The sequence below is a fragment of the Lipotes vexillifer genome, unplaced genomic scaffold (genome assembly GCF_000442215.2).
Source record: "Lipotes vexillifer unplaced genomic scaffold, Lipotes_vexillifer_v1.1 scaffold49, whole genome shotgun sequence".
NCBI classification, from domain to species: Eukaryota; Metazoa; Chordata; class Mammalia; order Artiodactyla; family Lipotidae; genus Lipotes; species Lipotes vexillifer.
The window spans coordinates 4,158,755-4,165,069 of NW_006790551.1; positions in this window are offsets into that span (position 1 = coordinate 4,158,755).

A 6,315-nucleotide genomic window follows, 5' to 3' on the forward strand; every position below is an offset into this window, starting at 1 on the left:
GTTTGACATGCAGCAAAGACAGTGAGCCTAACGTTTGGTGATGAGAAGAGCAGTCTGTGTAGAAATTAGTGCCTCTCCCCATTTCCAGTTTTCCTCTCTTTCTAGGCCCATGCAACGACTGTATTTCCCCATCTCCTTGATTTGGCCAGTGAAATGTTAATAGAAGTGATATGTGCATTTACAGGTAGAATTATTTAAAATATAATTCTCCAATTTTCCTCTATCTTGGCAATTATAGAAGCAACTGTCAATATGAAGATGCTGTAAGAGTAAAGCAAGCTGAAATACTACATTGATACATGTGAGTAATAGTGATACCAGAGAGTTACCCGGTTTCCCTTACATGATAAAAAAAAAAAATACTTTTTATTAAGCCACTGAGATTTTGAGGTTGTTATCATAGCCTGAGAAAGATTATCTGATACTTTAATCTAGACTCTAAATTATTTCTCATTTCCCTTGCAAAGTAATATTTTTTATTCCTATTATTTGTTTTTGTTTTTTTTAAAGTTCAATTTATTTTTTTATTTAAAAAATATTTTTATACAGTTTTTAAGGGTTACTTTTCATTTCCAGTTATTACAGAATATTGGCTCTAGTCCTCATGTTGTACAAAACATCCTTGAGCCTGTCTTACACCCAATAGTGTGTGCCTCCCCCTCCCCCTCCCCATACTGCCCCCCCCCACATCTCTCCCCACTGGTAGCCACTAGTTTGTTCTCTATATCTGCAAGTCTGCTTCTTTTTTGTTATATTCACTAGTTGGCTGTATTTTTTAGATTCCACATATAAGTGATATCATACAGTATTTGTCTTTCTCTGTCTGACGTTTCACTTAGCGTAATGCCCTCCAAGTCCATCCATGTTGCTACAAATGCCAAATGTTTTTATAGTATCTACTTTTTTCTTGTTATAATAGTAATGTTTGTCCACTTAAAAGAATTGGAGAAATCCAGAAATAGAGACACAGATGTAGAGAACAAATGTACGGACACTAAGGGGTGAAAAGGGGGGTGGGATGAATTGGGAGATTGGGATAACATATATACACTAATACGTATAAAATAGATAACTAATGAGAATCTGCTGTATAGCACAGGGAACTCTGCTTCACTTAGCTGAACAGTAAAAACTAAAACAACAAACAACTATACCCCAATAAAAAGAAAAAAAAGAATTGGAGAAATCCAAACAGGATAAAAGAGAAAATCCAGACTACCCACAGCCATCACTAAGAAGTATCTTGTCAACATGTTGATGTTTTTAGTTTCTGTAGCTTAGAGTGGGATGAGTCAATATTTACAAATGAATGGAGAGGCATAAAAGAAAAACTCACAGTGTCCAAGGAAGCAAAATTGCTAATTACTGGCCACAGATACAAAATATAATAAATTGTAATATTAACTATTCCTTCACAAATTTAGAGTTATTATGAAGCTCAAGAACTACCATTCAGCCTGCTTTTCTGCAAAGAGTGGCTGGTCAAAATTTACTTTCCATTTACCAAGACACCACTTGGGTGACCTTTCAAGTGATTTTTTTTTTTTACATTCATGATTTATTTTACCAATATCTTCTCTCTCGAAGGGTGCTTTCCACATTAAAGAATCAACCTTGACAATATATTAGAGTAGAACAAGTGTGTGGTAGGTTGACAGGACCAAATTCACTTGATTTTCAGTCTTCCTAACTACTACAGTAACAGCATTAGCTGCAGACTAGGAATTTAGCAGGTGTGTTGCAATCAGCCAATTCTTCTAGACCCTCTCCAGTGACTTACCATTAGAAATTAATCTTTGAGGATTAACTATATAAACATTGTATGTTGTAGTACACTGCCTTTAAGTTACATATTCTAAATATATGTATATTTTGCTGCTAAACCCATTTCAAGGGGCTTTACTTAACCTGAATATGTATTTTAGTCCATCAGGGGATGCTTTTTGAGGAACCGTGCCGTATCTAATACTATGCTGTAAGATCTCAGTGGGAGGGGGAAAGGATGAGTTGCTATGTTGTGCTGGAAGGTTTCTTAAAGAAAGATGACACCTCATACCACATGTTCTTTCAGCTACATCTTATAAGCAGCTGCTTGCATACAGTTATTATAAAGAAGGATGAACAATACATGCATTCCGATTTTCTTTCAGCCAGACTGACATCTCATATGCATGCACAGACTGAGGCATGTTGATATGTATGAATGTTCCAAGGGTATTCTTGAAAATTGCCCTGGACCTTATGTTTCTGACCTACCCTTAATCTCAGTGCATCCCCATTTGATCCTCAACTCATGGCTCCATGATCTGTGGAGCCCCACGTCTGTGTCTGATCCCACCTCTGGCAATTTAGACCTGGTGTCTGTAATTGGTCTCACTGGGATTCGTTTCTCAGCTCTGCCGAGGAAATTTTGGTCTGAATTCTGCTTCTCTCCTTGGCAGGTTGCCTCAGATAGTATAGCCCATCTTAATCCTAGCCTCTTATGACTTGGCTGATACCGTAGCCAAACTGGCCCTGGGACAGTTATGGAACACTATGCCTCTCTCAGAAATCATGATTATTGCACAGTATTCATTTCTCCTTCTGCTCTTCTTTGTGTTCCATACAGGTAAACAAAAGTCTCGTGTGGCTTAGGAAAATACAGTAAAAATAGTGTGTAATGGCTTTAATGAAGAGCTAGTTGGGAAAGTAAGATTTGGAGTTTATTTGGCTATTGAAAACACAAAGCTCATAAACAGCAATTAAGATGACAGCATTCTGCTTCATGTTGCATTGCATTCGATTCATAGTACTGAGCAGGCGCACACGTTCCAAACAAAGAAAATCGCCAGGCTCTCTGCACTTGGTATCAATTTAACTGAGCACATTCAGTTCCATCATTACTTGAAGTGAGCCTACTGCTTTTGACAGGGAGCTGGCCCTTTTCTGAGGCTACATGAGCCTATTATGCAGCCACCTGTTTTAAGAGCCAGCAAATTGGCCAGCAATTATTAACCTGCCTTTTTCTATCAAAGTGCTTAGGATAAGATGGCAGTTATGAACAGGAGAGTTAATATATTTCTCAGATCTGTTGTTAACTGTATGCAATGTCACCAAATATGTAAAATGGACATTTAAAAACCATTGTTCTCCTCTCTTTGCATTAATAGATTTTAGGTTGAAGAGCTTCAGCCGTATTTCCTATAAGAGATTTCCATCTATATTGACTTCCACCATAGCCTTAAAACTAGAGTGGTTGGCCCTTTATATTCATCTAAAAATGAGGACACAGAAGCACAAGAGTATTCAGTATCTTATTTACCATCAGAAAGAAGGAGGCCACAAATGAGAGGAAACAGACTGGCTCAGTGTGAACTGCCATGGCTTTGGCATCAGTGAGATGTAGGTCTGACATCTGATTTTGATCTGAACAGTTTATGTGACGCTGGGTACCTAACTCAAACTCATTTAACCACAGTTTTATAAGTAAAATTGGATTTAAAAATCCTATATCATAATATTATTGAGAAATATTGAATAAAACCATGTGGTTAGTACATACTGAGTTATAAATAAAGGGTCACTATTTCTATTGAACTTTGTTTTACTAAATTTGCTTAGAGCCAACCCTAGAAACATCAGTCTGTAGAGCCGAGTATTGAATTGGAGAGAAGATCCTTCCACCAATCAAAGTGCTGAGCAATTATGACACAGGAATATAATGCCATTGGGGCTGGGTTTAACTCTGTAATTTGGAGTGGAGCCTGAATGATTGTGAAGCACAGATACAAAGATAAGTGCTAGGGAAAAATCTCTGAAGAGTGATTCTGTGGTTGTCAATGGAACAAAAGATACTCCTCTGGAAGAAGAATGGCTCGTTCTATAAATGCCACCATTGACTCAAAATCTTCTGCCTTTGTGGAATTTAAAGATGATCATATAATCACAAGGGTTATCGACTTTGTGCTAAGTCGTTCACATGCACAAACTCATTCAGTTTTATCAGAATTCTGTGAGGTATTACCTCTTTTGTATAGATAAGGGAAGTGAGGCTGTAGGGATTATATATTTTGTTCATGATTTTATGATTCATAAATCAGCGGCAAGGAAACTCAGGTCCTCAAGTTCTCACCATTCTACTATGTTTCTTCCTCAAGAACCAGGAGCACGCCAACAAAAATCATATCTACATTCTGTTTAGGAAGAAAATAAGCTATTAAAAAATGAATGTGTTTCTTCAGGAAATGATGGCCACCTACACACACACACTCACACACACACACACACACACAATCAAATACCGTAAGATATCATAGTATTTACTGAGAATGGGTTATTTGAGGAAGAGGTGAAGGAGCTGGGAAATTAGCTTGTAAGCTATAAGAAGACAAGAAACAGTGGGGCTAAGATTTCAGACCCTTATGTGCAGTATCTTTGTTGTCGTCTTAAGGTCATAACGTGTTTCGTGTCAAGAGGTTTTGAAGTGCAATGGAGTTATGTTTCTTGAATACTTTTCTATTAACACATTTTCTAACAGCATCATTTATCATGCAATTATGAACTATGTAAACTATTAATAAAATGTATTCATGTTTTCTTTCCCAGAACAAGTTCAAGGATTTAGATTCACTCTGGGAAATAAAATAAGAAGTGGATTATGCAGGTTTCTGTGTCTCTCTGAAATTCTTTGACTTCTGTAGGAAGGAATGTAATTCATTATATAAGAAATATTTATTGAGCAGCTACTGTTTTCAAGCCACTTTGCTAAATGTTAAATAGAAAAGAAAGGGAGAGGATAGGCTCCTGGCCTTTCTGGAATCATCTGACTACCAACAACACAGGGGAAACATGTTGCTTTTTCATCCACCAGTGTCCCTGATCCCCTGCCTGGCCTTGCCTTTTTCCACTAAGCCTGACAATGTCCTTCACCATAAATGTGACAGAATGTCTCTAGAGGACAGTGCAGAATTTCTGGGCAGTCTCCTCCCTCCCTCCACCCCCAGCCCTGATGTTTGAGAGTACATATAGAGGCCCAATTTTCAGAAAATGCTCATGTCTTCTATATAGTTTTATCCAACTTTTCGTGAGCACTTACGCTTTACCAGCTATTTCTCTAGGAAATTTCACATCTATTATCATATTTACTTTCATAGTGGCCTGATGTGAATACAGTCAATCCCATTTTACAAATGAGGAAATGAAAAATCAGAAATATAAAATAAATTGCCCAAGATCACACCACGGGTTCAGAGCAAAAATGAAATTTAAGCCTACGGTCTTGAAAAATATATAAGATCAGTGCTCATTTCACTGTATTACTTTGGACTTAAGGACAGGTTGTGGGTCTCCTGCCCACAGGTCAGATCCCCCAGGAGGGAGATTCCAAAATGGAGATTAGCACCCAGGAAGGTTATTGGACAGTACTCTCAGGGTCAGCATGATCAGTAGAAGGGAAGGAAGCTCAGGAGAGTTGGGCATTAATGCATTCACAACAAGACCTCAGACAACATGACTTTGAACCTGCACATTGACAAGGTACTGGATGTGCACTACCTTGGAAGGAGGGTTTAAATTCAGGTAAAGTGGCTCTCTGCAGTGGGGCAGTTCCCAGAGAGGGCTAACAAATGGTTCAGAGGTGTCAGTAACATTCCCAGCAGCAGGGGAAGATCCTTCAGTCTTAAATCAGGAATTTGGGTGGCACAGAAGAACATTCACAGCTTAGAGCTTTGTAGGTCAGACTCTCTAATTTTTTAGTGTCTTTCAACTATTTTAATCCAACCATTCACCACTGCAGTGGATCAATTTACAGGAAAATATTTTATCTGCATATTTTTCCAGAGTCCATAATAGCCAACTAAATAAACAAAAATAAAATAAAAGTGAGAAAATGTGGTCAGTAATGGGCCAGAGCCACAGAGTGGCTGATGCTCATGCACAGGTGATTATTTTCAAAAACTCTAGATTTCACCCTATACAAAGAAATCCCACCAATTTTTAGAACTTCCTTCCTCCAACAAATTTTAAAATACAAACATAAAATAATACAATATAAAAGAAGTTTAACCTTATAATTTGTAAAATAGATTGAGCTAACATAGGACTTTTTCACTCATATTATTTTAAAATGCTAGATAAGCTATAATTAAATATTTAAAAATAAAGTTGTTCATGTCCAGATGTTTTGAAGTGCAATGGAGTTATGTTTCTTGAATACTTTTCTATTAACACATTTTCTAATAGCATCATTTATCATGCAATTATGAACTATGTAAACTATTAATAAAATCTATTCACGTTATGACCCTTCCTTCAAATTTAAGGAAACTTTCAATGCTC